Source organism: Castanea sativa, chromosome 4 (genome assembly GCF_040712315.1).
Source record: "Castanea sativa cultivar Marrone di Chiusa Pesio chromosome 4, ASM4071231v1".
NCBI classification, from domain to species: Eukaryota; Viridiplantae; Streptophyta; class Magnoliopsida; order Fagales; family Fagaceae; genus Castanea; species Castanea sativa.
This window is the reverse complement of record NC_134016.1, coordinates 6,136,518-6,151,203: the sequence shown is the minus strand read 5'-3', so window position 1 is coordinate 6,151,203 and position 14,686 is coordinate 6,136,518. Positions and strand designations below refer to the sequence as shown.

The following is a 14,686-nucleotide window of genomic DNA, read 5'->3' as shown; positions in this document are numbered from 1 at the left end:
AGGCTGCTTATGCACTACAACAAAGTTATTTCAACCCTTTTTTATCGAAGGTTTACTAAAATCTGTCGATACAACCTATAAATAAAAATGCGGAGGGTTTTATTACTAAACTTTATTTCAAATGTTATTTGGTCCCTCAAAATAAGCTAAAGCACCCACGAAATAAATGTGAAAAAAAAAAATGCGCCAGTTTTTTCAGCCCACAACCCTTGGTAAAATGTTACAAATTTTTCAGCCCTTGAAAAAAGCCCACACCAGAATTTTCATCCCTTGCAAGAAGCCCACAACGAAATTTAAAACTATAGCCCAACGTAACTAACAAACACATAGAGCTCTTATCACTCTCAGAGCATAGAAATCTCACAGAGCATGGAAATCTCATAGCTCGACGATCATGGAGATCTCATAGCTCGACGATGATCGATTTGGTACTTATCGCATAGCTTTGATTAGGTACGAGTTCATCTCGGTTTTGTGACTCTTCATCTCTCTGCCGATTTAGACGATCATCGTTTCTCAGCTCTGATTAGGTACGAATCACAAACCCTAATTTCGTCTTTGATTTTTTTTTTACCCACGCTTTTTCATCGATTTCCTCATGATTTTCGTTTCACATTTCTCAAAAAACTGAGCTCATCATCGATTTCCCTATATCTATTTCTAATTGTTCGACTTTTGCGATCTCATTATTCGATTTCAAATCATAATCTCTGTTTCCTTTACAGTTTTCATACAAATATTGATTGAGTTTTTTATTTTTTGATTGTGAGTACAGGCACAACGAGATTGCAAGGCTCAATCCAAGGGATTGCTAGTATTGGTTGTGTGGGAAATGTGCTTTTAGACACTTTGTAAGCCTTGATTTATTTCCTAATATAATTTGCACATTCAATAACTAGGAATTTAATTTTCATTTTGCTCTGTCAAGTGTGTTTGTGTATTCAAATTTAGTTTTCTTTCTCTCTGTGTGTGTTTATTTCAATCTGCATCGTCCAACTTGTTGACTTTGGTGGGTGAGTGTTGACTTTGAACTGTACGGATCTACTAGGTATCATTGTTAGCTATTGGGAATTTTGTGAATAGTAGTGCTCAAAGTTTACTTGGGTTTATAGTGAAATAGTAGTATTTTAAAAATTTTCAGAGTGACTCAAAGGACCTTAATTAGTAATTTACTATTTTAAACATTGTGTTTGGGATGATTGGTTTATTGAAATGCTATCGGTTTTTCTTTTGATGGTAATTTGGAATGGACACAGGTTTTTGTTTAGATAACAAAATGGTTGAGGCAAATTTAGTTTTCAAATTTAGTTTTATTTCTTGTTTATTTATTTTTTTTCCAGTGCTTTGGTTCATATTTTATGGTTGAAAAGGATGGGCTCCAATAGAATTATAAATATTTCTGTTTGACAGGCTATTCGGACGCTGATCTCAAAGGGTGCTGGATCTGGCTCCTATCTAGGTGGTTAATTGAGTGAGTTTTGTCTTGCTAATCCTCATTTCTTTTTTACTTAGCAAAAATAAAAGATCTATATTTTTTCTTGTCATTTATTAGGCCCCAATAAGTTGTTTCTATTGGTTAAGGCTCCCTGTTCTTTCAACCTGCCTCTGCATTTTCTTCCCAAACGTGATTTTAAATATAGCAAAAAGGTAACAGTTCCCCTTTATTTATTTATTTATTTATTTATTTATTTTGGGTTAAGTAAAAAGTGGAACAACTATATAAATAGCATGCCTTTTTATCAAATTTTTTTTCTATTGTATGGTGAGTCTGCTTGCTTTTATGTGCATAAGACAGTTGTATACCTAACATGATAGTGGATAGTCTTGATAAACTATTGTTCTCACTTTTCATTAATTGTAAATTTACTAGAGAGATTGCTATGAGTGCTTCTAGCCAAATTCACTTATAGATTGCAGTAGAGTGTCCTATTTGAAGTAGGAAATAGGACACTGTTATTGTCTCATATAAAATACTATTTCTTTTACCCTCTTGAAATTATGATTGTGCTGTGGAATGGACTGAATAAGTCTATAGAGTGGGTTAGACAGCAGATCGTCTTTCCAATAGAATTATAGATATTTCTTTTTGGTTTTTGTTGCACATGGTTCCACAATTTCTGTTCTAGAATGTCATTCATTTGCTAAACCTGGTTGTACTAATCCATGTTTCTGCTATGAAACATAAGACTTGATTACCAAAATGTTGCTGCTTATGTTGAAGCAATTCCATCTCATCTTGTTTTACTAGAAGCCAGGGTAAGAAAAACTGTCTGATGAATTGTGCTTCTTCTATGTTCTTTTAATACATGTTCTGAAGTAACTCATATCCAATAGGTGAAGTTTCATTCAATCCCCTTGAATTAGAAAATTTTCCTTCATTTTTTAAGAAGAACCATCATTTTATTGTAACTGTAAAATGTGTAATTTTGATTTTATGGCCTATCTATCAAAGAAATTTAGTAAACTTCTTGTATTTTTCAGTTGTCATGTCTACGACCGCAAGTTTCATCATTTGCACTGTATGTGTGTGCAGATTTTGTGTTTAATTTGTGGTGTGTGTGATTGTGTATTCAAATTTAGTTTTCATTCTTGCTGTGTCTAGTGTGTATACAAGTACTAGTGGTGTGGTGATGTATACACTTTTGCTTGAGAATTGAGATGGTGGTGTAGGTAATTTGTATGTGGAGGACAACATATGTGTGGTGGAATGGGAATCTGGGTTTATTAAAGTTTATGTATTTGATTGTGTGGTGGTGTAGGTACTCTGTTTCTACTTTATGTGTAAGTACTTTATGTATATTTGTAGGTACTTTGTTTGTGCGGCGGTGTAGGTACTAAATCACAATAAGCTAGCAACAATAAGCTAAAAGTGAGACTTGCTATAGCAAGGACATCCATTATATTTTTAGTTCTGTATAGTCATCTACAGACCCAATAACTTATACTACCTAGGAAACCTTAATTGAACTTTTTGAACCATAAAAATCCATTGGAAACATTTCTCCCTCCAACAATCAGCGAGGTCAACAAGTTCTTTTTTTTTATATTTTTTTTTAATTGCTTCACAAGTTAATTGAGAAAGCTTACAAAATGCAACATGCAATATTGACATTACTTTATTAATGTCAACTTCAAATACTTAGATTGATATTAAATATATAAGGCTAATTTATTATCTTAGGCTTCGCATTATTTGGAAATATTAGTCTTTTACTAAAAAATTATACTAGGTAATTGATGTCGTACATTTGGTTTGTACCCATTCCCTCAGAATATAGTGTAATATTCCCAAAGAGTTGCATTCTCTAATAGGTAAATTCCCTAAATCCTACCAAACTCAACTTCAAACAGAGAATACAAGCAGTGTAGAACAGACACCAAAGTAAAAGGCCAATGTTGAGTTTACTCTCTTGCTTGCTCTTTGTCCGCTAGTTGATTGCATATCTCTATCTATAGAATATGGGTGTTGGGACCTTGTGAAAAAATCTGTAGCTATTACCATTCAATTTGCTTTTATTTTGGTGGGTTAATTTTGAAAACTATTCTTACTGGATAAAACTGAATACCTTGATAAAAAAAAATCTACCCCATTTATCAATTATTACTAAGAACCTACTCTCCTAATCCAGGGGGTGTAACTAGAGACAAATCCTTTTTGGATGGGTTTATTAAATAAGTTAAAAATTCTTTGCTTATTATGTTCTGTGTATTGCTTCTGTAAATATTGATTCCAAACACTTATAACATGTCCTTGTTCTTGTTTATGTCTTTGTTCTTGTTCGCGTTCTTTGTTCTGATTTGCTGCATTAACATGTATATACAGTAAATAAATACACTTTCTAAAATGACCAAATAATTTTTTCACAAAAAAAAAAAAAAAACTGTTTCTAGTCATAGAAACAGTGGGCTAGTATAATGTTTCTGGTTCCTCTTTTATCAGATCCTGAGAGCTTAAGATCATTGAGTACTTTATTCTATTTTGTGTATTTTATCTATTGTATTATATAATGTCTCAACTCTACATTAATATATTCTTTTATGCAGGCTTTTCCACTGGATTTAGTACTCTTTTCCAGTTGAGGACAACTTAAGGTGTGTCCCTCATTAAAGATTTTTTTTTAAATTTTATCCAACTTTAGATGGAACGGAATTGGGTAAAGCTCAGGAATAAAGCTCTTCCTGATTATAGACAAGGAATTAAAGACTTCCTTGATTTTGCATTTGAGCATACAACAATGGGGAATAAAATTTATTGTCCGTGTAAGAAATGCAATAACTACTTTGCAAAGACTAGAGATGATGTTGAGGCTGATTTGCTTACTATTGGTATTCTCCCAAGTTATACTTGTTGGTTTAGACATGGTGAGGAGAGACATTTTCAAACATGTGATAGTTTAGATAGTGATAATGAATCAGAAGGGGATGGCTTGAGTGAGATGGTAGAAGATTATTGTGCAGCCTTTAATGCAGCTAGTAATGTAGTTGGAGATTAGAGTGGAGATGGTACTCCTGAAGAGCCTAATGATGATGCAGCTAACTTTTTTTTAAAACTAGGGGATAACGAGCAGAAACTTTTTCAAGATTGCAAGTATACAAAACTGTCTTTCATTGTGAAGTTACTTCATATTAAATGCCTTAGTGGTTGGACAAACAAATCGTTTAATCTATTGCTTCAATTGTTGAATGATGCGCTATCTAAAGTTATTGTAGAGTTGCCAAATTCATAATATGAGGCAAAGAAGATGATTCGGGATTTTTTGATGTTATGATGCATTTACCTATTCACCTAGCTGGTGAAGCTATGATTGTTGGACCTGTCCAATATAGGTGGATGTACCCGATAAAAAGATACTTGCAAACACTAAAGAATTATGTTTGTAATCCTGCCTATCCAAAGGGTTCTATTGTAGAAGGGTATTTGATAGATGAATGCTTGACATTTTGCTCAAGATACTTTCATGGTATTAAGACTCGATTTAATCGAGTTGAACAAAATTGGGATGGAGATCGTTTATAGCCATACGAAGGATTGCCCATTTTTTCTCCAATTGGTCGTGCTTTAGGTAGGGGATATGTCTCACGTTAACTTAGTCAAGAAGAGTGGATGCAAGCACATTTATATGTCTTGAAAAACTGCGATGAAGTGCTCCCATATATTGAGTAAGTTGAAATGTAGTTAATATTAATTTCTCATAGAGTTCACTTTCTTCTTAAACTTCTAAGTTGTTTATAATGTAATTGCATCTTGTGTTATCAAGAGAGCACAAGTACATGATTCAACAGGAAAGTGTTAAGAATGTAGAGAATCGACATAAAAAACAGTTTCAAGAGTGGTTTGAAAGTCACGTAAGTTCTATCTATATGGAAATTATTATAATTGTTCTATATGCTTAATTTGAGTCAATTATAATGATGTATCGATTTTGAACTTGTTTTGAATAGATTACTCAATTATATGATGAAAGGAAAGTGAGCAAGCAACTCTTTGATTTGGCTCGTGAACCATTAGAAAAAGCTGTATGTTATAATGGGTATATTGTCAATGGTTTTAGATTTCGAAAAAATGAAGTCGATTGTAGTAAAAGAACTCAAAGTTATGGAGTCTTGGTAAAAGGAGATGCAAGTACGGGAAATCGTGATTATTACGGTGTTTTAATTGATATCATTGAGTTACACTATATGGGAGGCAATAAGATTGCAATGTTTAAATGTGAATGGAGGGATGTTGACCACTGTGGTAGAGGAATTATGGTTGACAAGTATGGCCGAACTCTTGTGAATGTAACATGTTCATTAAAGAGTAATGAACCTTTCCTGTTAGCATGCCAAGCCGAGCAAGTATTTTATGTGAAAAGCATAAGGAATCCTCAGTGGCATTTTGTTATAAAAACAGAACCTCGAAATTATTACAATATGCCATCTCCAAAGGATGAAAATGATGATGATAACGAAGATGATGATCAAGAGCCATACCAACAAAATGATTCACATAGGCATCAAATGGGTTTCACAAGTACTGATGATCAAGATGATGCTATTATTTCATTAGATAGGGTGGACATACCTAGCAGACTTGTGGATATAGATGATGTTGATATGAATAATGAGATTAAACGTTTAAAAATTATTGTAATTTATTTACTTGAAAGTTATGTTCTTGACTTATCTAGATAGTTACATGTTCATTTGTTTTATATCGTGTATTTATGTACATGTTTCATTTATATGGTAATATGCGTGTATTGACTAAACTAATTAAATATGCATATGATAAATAGTGTTAACATATATTGGATTGATCAAAGTAAGGAGATTCTATTAATGACAAACGAAGGTAGCAAAGGAGGAGTTGGCACAAGTGGTGCTAATGGAAGTAGAAATGATATGACTCATCAAAGTAAGTTTTAAATTATGCTTTCAAGTTTTTTAATACTGTATTGAAGATACTATTCTAGTAAGTTGAGGTGATCTTTATTTTTATTTTTCTCCCCATAGGGAAGAAGAAAGGGTGAGGGCCTACTCGGAATCTTAAACTGGCCAAAAAGTTCAAGGGAGGGGAAAGATATGAGATTGGTTGGTTGAATGGAAGACCTGTAGGGCCTCATTCTCGTGATTTAATAAGTGAATGTACAACACTTGTTAGGGCACAACAAAATGTACCTCTAAAGTTCACAGATTGGAAAAAAGTACCATACATCAACAAAAGGAAGCTTTTTGATAAAGTATTGGTAAGTAGTATAATAAAATCTAGTAGCAGCTTCTATGATTTTTTTATTTGTGTATTTATGTTTAATTCTATTGTAGGAGTATTTCAAAGTTGAGGGTGGAGAGCAAGAAGTTTGGCGACAAATGGGTTTCTCTTACTCAAATTATCGTGACTCCCTAAAAAAAAAGTGGTTTAACCCATATGGTGAAGCAACAGAAGAGGCACGAGCAAATGTTCCACCCGGACTCGAGAAGGATGATTGGAATTGTCTCATGGATTTGTGGAGCCAGAAAGATTATATGGTACCATTACAAAGAATTTTTTATCAAATTTATTCTTAACTATTGTCTTGTGGATTTGTTGGTATATGGGACTGACTTATCATTCTTTAATGTAGGACTTGTGTTTGAAAAACAAGGAAATCGGGACAAAAACAATATTATCCACACTTCTGGTTCAAAAAGTTTCCAACAACGTAGAGTGGAAGAGGTATATCTAAGCAAAATGCTTACTATCCACAATTCAAAATATAATTGTTAGTTTCATATATGGGGTGTGATTGTTGTTACTTTCATTAGTTAGCAAAGCCATTTTTATATAGTTATATTTAGTTTTTCTAGATTCTGTTGCGTTGAATGTGAATGGGCTGCCGGATGGTCGGTACATATAAAAGTATGCTACATGGTACTGATCAAATTTTCATTAGTGAACGTGTTATTATTTTCCCATCATTAGTGAACGTGTTGCATCTGCACAATTCTTTATCAGATTCTATTGAATGGTTCTGTTACAAAGGAGTTATTTGTAATCCAAATTGTTTGTTGCATAAGGATTTAATGGCTAAGTACTGTAAAGGAAAGCATTTTTAGTTTCAGATCTAAGCATTCTGACTATTGGGTTGGAAAGGTGTCCTGTCTTGTAGATATTCAGCTTTGACAGAAACTACATGGTGTATTGGAGATGGTACTTCAGTTTCACTGAATTAGAGTTCTTATGCAAATTGCTGCAGATCTAATTGATTGTGACAGACTTTGTTGTAAATTTTATCTCACTAGGAACCCTTACCAACCTACAGTGGCAGGTGAAATGTGTAAGATTTATTTGTCTAGAGGAAAATTTAATTATAACTTAATCTGGCTACACTCTGAATCTGGACTTTATATTGTTAAAAAGGGTATTTCTTAAGCAAAAGCCAGACTTTGGAAGATAATGATGGTACTGTTGTTTCTGCTTGGCAGGATTCTTTTTGGGCCAGATATGAGAGCTTGATATTACCTTTTAAATGTCTTATTTTTCTGTGAAAATAATTAATAATGATATGTTTGTGAAGTCTGACCTAATTATCAAACATGTCCAATATTCTGATTCTTGTTTGCATTTGTTTCTTAGTTCTGTGAATGCTTTCTATTTGTTGTTATTTGACTTTATTTTGCTGAGTAATATTCATCTTCAATACTTAATTACTATATACTTTCTATTTGTTTTGTCAAATGGTAGAAAGAGAAGACAGGTCATAGCCCTAATAGAATTGAATTATTTGGCATCACCCATGTGCAAGCTAATGTGCAAGCAGTAAATGAATCAACACAAGATGCATTGGTATGAAATCTTCTAATTATATTAATATAGATAGTATATTTTTATGTGGTTTTGTTGCAAATTACTTTTCTTTTTAGGTGGCATTGAGGAATCTTACTACTCAAGTGAATGAGGGGGCATTGCAAATATCTCAAGATCAAATGTTTGTGGAGGTGTTTGGACCTGAGCGTCATGGACGAGTTCGTGGCTATGGGGCTGGAGTCACTCCTTCCATGTTATGGGGTTCCTCCTCATTTCGAATGTATAATCTTGAGAAGTGACTCCAAGAACCTGAACAAAAACACTTAGAATCTGAACACAAACGAATAGAGGCTGATGCAGAGTTGAAAGGAGAAGTAAAGCACCTCAAAAGCATGCTCGAACAACAAGCTATTCAAATGGCAGAACAAAGAAGACATTTTGAGGAACAACAAGCTAGTCAAATGGCTGAACAAAGAGCACATTATGACAATATGATGATGCGGATGTTCGGTTATATCACCTCGCAATCAGCCCAATCTAGTAGTGATCACTAAGGTATGAAGTTTAACTCAAACTAGTGACTGTTTTAGTACTATTGGATAAATTTGGAATGACTTGTTGAGTTGTTTACATATACAATTTTCCCGCATGAGATGTCGATGCACATGCTTGTAAAGTTCCATAATGTTCTGGAACAGTGCAAATAGTTGAAGCAACATCTGTTATTTTAAAACAACAAGCTGCAAAGTTGAGTTCTTTTCTGCTGTCTAATCACACAAGGTGGCAGTAAAACGAATTGTTTATGGAAAATTTGGTTGTTGTGCTGGTCAAGCATAAATAGCAATAAACTACATCATTGTTGAAAAGAAATTTATACACAATGTGGTATGAAAGTAGTAGTTTATGCTGGATCTTATATGAGTTTTTAAGTTTTTGTTTGTTTGTTTGTAATGTAGCAGCATTTTGAAATAATGATACTCTGTTTCAGGTGGAGTTGATGAAGAGCATGATCAAGGAAATGTTTGGAGAAAACCCAAAAGAATCACGCAGCATTGCAAAGATAATAAATAAACATCATCTCTCACGACTTGAGAATCTTCTTAAGGATCCACATGTTCATCCCTCTATTGTTTATGGAGGCTCAGTGGATGAAGACAACTTGTAAATGACATTATTTTATCTCTTTTGTGCATATGGGCCTTATGGTTTAAGCTCTCTCTCTCTCTCTCTCTCTCTCCCTTTCTCTCTCTCTCTTCGTTGTTGAAGAAGTGTTGGTTATATATGAATTCATAGTGTTCATATTCAATAAATTGGTTTTTATATGGGATTAATCCCCATATTAAACTATTCCATTGTGCTATTTTAAGGATTTGATAGAAACAAATACTTGGTATATAAGAGAGTTGAGCTTCTATTCTTAATCCCATTATTTTCATTAGGACAATTTTCTTTGACAGCTTGTATTGTTCTTTGTTAATTTGTATGTTTCATAAGTAGTTTTAATATGATTGTTGTTGATCTCCATCCAGGTTCAATATGGTAGTTCCAACATGAATATATATATATATATATTGTGCATGATTGTGGTTTTTTTTAAAAATAAAATAAAATCTTATTTTGAGGGTTAAGAGACCCCTTAAATAACTTTATTTATCAAGGGTTGTAAATATAAATCTTTTAAACCTTGGTAAAAGGTTATTTAAGGGTCTCTTGACCCTCAAAATAAGATTAGAGCGCTTGTTTTGAGGGCCACGAAGGCCCTCAAAGTTTCCTTTTTGACGGTATATGTTTCAAAGGTTATCAAGGGTCAGTTGGACTCTTAAAATAATTTCTTTCAAAGTTTTTTAATACTTTTTTTAGGGGTTTTGACCCTTGAAAAAAGTCTGATTTGTTGTAGTGATGACAGTTGGTACCTAAATTATAATCATTAGTCAATAAGTAACATCAGATCAGACTAATGTGGAAAATTTTGCAATCAAAATTTCGAAATTGCATTCTTCTAAGAGTGGATACATATTCAGCAAAGCAATGGTAAGTTACGTGTGCATTTTTGGAAACGAAGGCCAAACTATGGAAACAAAAAAAAAAAAAAAAAAAAAAAATATATATATATATATATATATATATATATATATATATATATATATATATATATATAAAAAACATGTTTCAAACAAGTTATCCAACCCGGTCCTTAAGGTATTTACAAATTTTTCAGTATAGTGCATTACATAAGTTTTTCATCTACTCTAAAAGGTTGGCCGCGCATGTACATTATTGGAGTTGCAAAAACATACATGAACAATTAAGTACCATATAAAATTAAAAAAAAAAAAAAAGTGATATTAGAAGTGCTATAACTTTAACATTTTCCATCACAAAAAATGTAATTTTTGACATTCATTTACTATATTTTTTAAATTTACCAATTACCTTCATTACTACATCAATTTAAAAAAGTTATATAGTAAATTTTGTAGCAGTTTTAACATTATCCATTAAGAGAGAGAGAGAGAGAGAGAGAGAGAGAAGGTCAAAATAACACATTAAATGAGCACAGTCCATGAAAGTATTTATTTTACTAGTTGAATTTATCTTCGTTTTGAATATTTCTTTATTATTTTTTTAATGAATGAATTGAACTGGTAAATGAATGATTTGTTTAACACTAGCATTAAACTAAGTTTGCATAAGGCTTAAGTAGGGTGGTGAAATTGGACACTACCAACGAATCCAACATGACAGGAAATTAGCAGGTTATGGATTGAAGCTAAATGAGTTAGTGTCATATTCAAGTTGACAAGACTATCCTGTTTAATAAACGGGTTGAGTTGGTATTCAATTTATAGAACCTAATGATGCCGAAAATATCACCAGTGAGTTGCAAGCGCTCCTCAAACGAAAGCAACACCTACAAAAAGAAAATAAACGACCTAAAAGAGAGCACCGATGTGGTGCCGGCCAAAAACCCTCCGAAGGTCAAGTTAGAATCTTGTTTCTTTAACCCTAGAGTGCCAGAGTTAAGAATAGTGTGTGTACCTCCATATTTAGGGTTTCTGGGGTATTTATATTGAGTGGAATTACCTTTCTTTTAGGATACAACTTCCTTCTCAAGTTCCTTTCCATATAGGAGTCTTCTCAAACGTGTGTCGCAAGAAGTCCAAGTGCGCACGTTTGCGTGGGGATAAAGCAAAAGTTGATCTGAAGCATATCAAATGACATGCCACATGGAATCTATCAACAACTCACACATGACGGATGCTCAGCAACAGTTAACCGTCATAGTCGCATCCCTTCAGGTTTTACCCGTCTTGATGATCTCCGTCCTTTCAAGTTATGGGAATATTCATCCTCTATTTTTATCCCCTTCAGTCCTTGGATTCGTATTTTGAACCTGACGGATTCAAGGAATGATTCAAAGCAATGTATTGGGACGGTCTTAATGTACCATGACGGAGGATACGTGGCATGTGCTTCTGACGAAAGACACGTGGTTGTTACCGATTGGTAGTTCCCCCGAAACGAGGCGACGCTTCGTATTCTGTGCCCATCTCTCTATAAAAACTTGCCATTTCTCCCTTCATTCTCTTTTCTTATCAAAAATTTGTGAGCAGAGAGCTACCGTCATTATTATTGTGCATTCCTGTCGTCCAGCTAATCCCAGCCGTCGTCTTGCACCGGGAGTCATCTCAATCCGGTATGTACTCCAAATCATTCTTCCGTCATTTTTATCTATTTTAAAGTTTTTGTTATATATACATGTGCACTTTAGACCCGTCAGTGTCTTAGGTTATACCGTCATAACTGTAGGTCATGTCTAGTGCGTCAAGTAATCAGTCGTTTGTCCGCGACGTGGCGGGCTACGATGAAAGATTACCGTCAGGTCCAAGAGATCCTGACGCTTCAAGTGAAGAAAGGAATCCGTCCAGTACCTTTTCCTCCCAAGATGAAGGTCTGGAGACGGGTAGATCCGAGTCATCGAGTAGTGATTTAGATGGTGTGGATCCCCCCGTTCAATCAACGATTGGACCGGACAGTCTGAGAGAGTTCGTCATGCTGCCCCTTTGGACGGTAAATGACTTTAGGTCCACAATCACTGAATCCCACCTCAGAACACTTAGAACCAAGTACCAAATACCAAAAAACATCCGTCTACGTCTTCCCCAACCGTCAGAAAAATGTTACTACAAAGGAGTCAACGGTGTTGGGATTTATGAGCAAGCCTTAAAGGCAGGGCTCAGATTTCCCTTAAGTCCTCTCCACTGTCGTCTTCTTCAGTACCTTGGCCTATCCGTCACCCAAATCTCCCCGAACGCCTGGAGGGTGTTTATTGGGGTAGAAGTCTTGTATGGAGCGATGTCTGACGGTGGAAGAAGATTGACGGTGGAAGAATTCTTCCACTGCTATCGTCCAACAGAGATCGTCAAGTCGAAAGGTATGTACAGTTTTGCTGCTAGAAGCAAATTGTTGAGTCTCGTCAGTGATACACCAGACTCAAATAGAGACTGGAAGAGTCGGTATTTCTTTTTAGAGGGGGACGAATGGATGTGTCGTTCAGGGGATAGAACACATATGCCCGTCGACGCTACATGGGGCATAATGCCTCCGTCGGGTATGTCATTTCTTTGTTTCCGTCAACTTAATCTTTGAAAACTTTTTTTTTTCTAAGGTAAATCCGTCTTTTTAACAGCTCGAGACCGTCCACAAGTTGACCTAGAACAGTGGAGTTTTCTAGAAAAAATTTTCAACAAGACTAAACTGCAAGAGAGGACGTGGGCACAGCTCGTCACCCTTGATACGCTACACTGGTATTGTGACGGACCTGAGCCTTCATCTTCCGCCCGTCGCTACGATAACAGAATACGAAAACGTAAGTCCGTTGCCACCATCTCTGTCTTTTTGAAGTGTTGTTAATTTTGGCTTTCACATGCGTCTTTGATTTACAGAGATGGACGCTGCCAAAAGAAGGGCCTTCATCAAACAACAAGCTGCGAAGAAAAAATAGGACGGGGGTCAAGCAAAGGAGACAACCCCAACCGTTCTGTCAAAGCGAAATCAACTAGAAAAAATTGACCATCCTCCAAAGAAACAAAAAGCCACACTCGAGCCCGTCGTGACGTTGGAAGCCGAGAAAGTACCCGTCAAGCATGGGAAAGGCAAAGGCAAAGGCTTGATGAAGGGTCCCGTCCAAACTGAGGAGAAGCCGCCCGTTCTCTTTCGGGAAGACTCCAGTTATGCCCTTGAAAAGATATCGTCCATGTGGACAACTGACGATTACGCGGACCTTGGCAACCACACAACGGAGGCGATGGGTGAGACGGGCCTTTTCACCCTTGGACAGGTAACTTTGAATCCGTCTACTAGTTTTGCATAGTACTTTTCCACCCGTCATTACTATAACGGTGCATTTTACTCCCAGGCCATGTTGATGATGAAAGGCTTATTTGGTCGTTGTCTCAATCATGAGACAACCATGGACCGTCTTAGAAAGAAGTTCCAGACGGTGGAGGATGAGCTGCATGAACTGAAGACCTATAAGATCAATGTGGACAGAAAGCTCAAATGCTCGGAGCAAGTCAAAGGAGAGGTGGAAAAGGAAAATGGGCATCTGCGAGAAATTCTTAAGGACAAGGAGAAGCAGTTGACGGATACAATGTCCAAACTTGACAACTTAAAAGAGATAGCCATTCAGGAGTACCGTGATTCTGAACTCCTCCTGACGGAGCTTGGGAGTTCTTTTGCTGACGGGTTTGACGATGCCATCCGTTAGGTGAAGTCGTCGTATCCTGATTTGGACGTTGCCCATATTTCAATCGATGCTCAAGGACAAACACTCGCACAATCCGTCAGGTCAGAGAGTACCGATGAAGTGTTGGCCGTCACGGCTCCAGTTGATGCAGGTCAAGTTCAGCCTCCAAGTCAGCCAGACGATGGTCAAATGGTAAACAAACATGTTGAACCATCGCTTGTAATTGCTACATTTTAACTTATGGAATCATTTATTGCTTGTTTGCTTTGATTATTTATCCGTCGCATGTTTGTCTAATTTTGGTATTCTGTCTTCAGTGAAAAGTGTTATACGTCCGTCCTTTGGTTGGACTTTCAGATATATTTTTGCTACCGTCAACTTTTTGAGATGATTCTAGTCTTTTACATTGTCCGTCTACTTTATAGAGATAAAATTTTCATCCTTCAGATAATCCGTCCACCACGTGGATTAGTAGAATTTCATTTTTGGGATGATCCGTCCACTTTGTGGACTTGTAGATTTTTCACCCTTTGGGTGATTCGTCCACTTTGTGGACCTGTAGATTTTTCATCCTTTGGATTATCCGTCCACTTTGTGGACTCGTAGATTTTTCACCCTTTGGGTGATCCGTCCACTTTGTGGACTTGTAGATTTTTCACCCTTTGGGTGAT

General features: G+C 35.6%; 1 long non-coding RNA gene across 1 annotated transcript; it reads left to right on the top strand.

The window, feature by feature from the left end:
• The first annotated feature begins 8,598 nt into the window (after positions 1–8,598).
• Positions 8,599–9,499, top strand: LOC142631592 (uncharacterized). The gene is made up of 2 exons (XR_012843636.1): positions 8,599–8,821; positions 9,255–9,499. It is a non-coding gene; the product is annotated as an uncharacterized LOC142631592 (long non-coding RNA).
• The last annotated feature ends 5,187 nt before the right edge of the window (positions 9,500–14,686 follow it).